Source organism: Montipora capricornis, chromosome 10, assembly GCF_036669925.1.
Source record: "Montipora capricornis isolate CH-2021 chromosome 10, ASM3666992v2, whole genome shotgun sequence".
Lineage (NCBI taxonomy): Eukaryota > Metazoa > Cnidaria > Anthozoa > Scleractinia > Acroporidae > Montipora > Montipora capricornis.
The window spans coordinates 56,633,709-56,636,208 of record NC_090892.1 but is presented as its reverse complement, the minus strand read 5'-3'; the positions used below and the strand labels follow the sequence as shown (position 1 = coordinate 56,636,208).

The following is a 2,500-nucleotide window of genomic DNA, read 5'->3' as shown; positions in this document are numbered from 1 at the left end:
TATGGGTATACATGGACATACATGGGTATACATGGATATACATGGGTATACATTAATATATATATGTATACATGGACATACATGGTTATACATGGATACACATGGTTATACATGGATACACATGGTTATACATGGATACACATGGTTATACATGGACGCACATGGGAATACATGAATATATATGGGTATACATGAATATATATGGGTATACATGGACATATATGGGTATACATGGAAATACATGGTTATACATGGGCATACATGGGTATACATGAATATATATGGGTATACATGGACATACATGGTTATACATGGATATACATGGGTATACATGGGTATACATGGACATACATGGTTATACATGGATATACATGGGTATACATGGGCATACATGAGTATACATGGATATACATGGGTATACATGAATATATATGGGTATACATGGATTTACATGGGTATTCATGAATATATAAATAGTATGCATGGATATACATGGGTATACATGAATATATATGGGTATACATGCACATACATGGTTATACATGGATATACATGGACATACATGGGTATACATGGATATACATGGGTATACATGAATATATGGGTATACATGGACATACATGGTTATACATGGATATGCATGGGTATACATGGGCATACATGGGTATACATGAATATATATGGGTGTACATGGAAATACATGGTTATACATGGATATACATGGGTATACATGGACATACATGGTTATACATGGATATACATGGACATACATGGGTATACATGGATATACATGGGTATACATGAACATACATGGGTATACATGGATATACATGGGTATACATGAATATATATGGGTATACATGGACATACATGGTTATACATGGATATACATGGGTATACATGGACATACATGGTTATACATGGATATACATGGGTATACATGGACATACTCGGGCATACATGGATATACATGCCTGTATGTGGGTATACATGGGTATACATGGCTGTACATGGATACAGATGGACAAACATGGGTATACATGTGTATACATGGACATACATGGGAATACATGGGTATACAGAGAGATATATGGGCATAGATGGATATACATGTATGTACTTTGCTATAGCTACATATATATGCTGATATACCTCTTTTATATAATTTATGCGCTTTATGATACACTTTAATAACCCTACTTAAAGTACATACCATATCGCTTGTGTAAGCTGCCTGGTTTGTTCACCCGCAGATATCTTCTCACACCCCGATCGCTCTAACTACTTTAATAGTTTCGCGCGGTGCGATCGCTCGCAATCTCCGAATTCGAGAGCTTTGTTTCAGTCAGTGGGCTGCTGTTGTTAAATAAAAGTTGTTCAAATACGAAGTAATAAGTTCTTACTAAAACATTTAGTTATAAAAACGAGCGATGAAAAATAACAGGGGCACCCAACGTCAATTTTCGCAAAATATCTGTTCGGAAGACGGTTTGAGATCTAGAATTTTCGAAACATTTGTTGTAAAATTTCTTACTTGCATGCCTGTCCTAGGATTTTCGAAGTTCTAAAAAATGGTATAATTGCCCATTTTTAACGGATTTTTACCCTAAAAAGGTCACCTAGAATTTTCGGTTGCCTTTTTTCTGGCTGAAATTTTCGAAAAGGTAAGTTTTGATCCGTATAATTTTCGTATCACTTGACTTTCAGCTAGGAAGTCCGAACAGATGAAAAAATTTTAAGGGATAAAATATGCCTATATCTACCGTTTAAATACTAAAATACGTTTAACAATGCTATTTTTAAGTGGTTTTGAATAATATTCTCGTTGGGTGCCCCTGAAATAAGAACGGCGTTTCGACCGCTCCACGGTCATTTTAAGTTTGAGTTCGTGAATAAAATTTTCGCATATATACCATTTCTGAAACAATGAAATGAAGGTAAAAGCTAAGTATTTACATACGAACAGTAAAAATAAAAGAATGCGAAAATAAAGTGTAAATAAGAGGTCAAAAGAATGAAAACTATTGGAAGTGTTAAGCAAACAGCTTTGCGCGGATATAATCACTTTGTTTGTTTAATTTTGGCTTAAGGTCCCGAACAAAAAACATTTCAAAAATCAAACAATCGAACTTGTTCGAGCGCTTCCTCAGGACCCTAAAGTTTTTTGCGATTTCACATGGCTCGATTCCATGTTGTTCTCTCACATGATTGCCGATTACCCATCGTTTATGCTCCTCGACAAGTTGATATAAGTGTCGGCTTGTAAAGCCGACATAATCCGGCTGCATGACACAGATCACACTGAAAGGAATATACAACGTTTTGCTGGTTGACAATTGGAGGTTTAGGTTCCTTAGCTTTAAGCTCATCTTTGATTTTGCGGCTTGTAAAGACAGGATGCACTTCGGTATTTATCTTTCGGCTAAGATCGCTTAGTTGCTAGCGTAGTTTGTTTGCTGATCTCAGATCTTTGAAGGGCAGGAGTATTCTAACGGGAATT

The 2,500-nt window shown here is 35.8% G+C and overlaps 1 pseudogene; it reads right to left on the bottom strand.

The window, feature by feature from the left end:
- Positions 1 to 2,033: 2,033 nt before the first annotated feature.
- Positions 2,034 to 2,500, bottom strand: part of LOC138021064 (uncharacterized) — a 1,005-nt pseudogene continuing 538 nt past the window's right edge.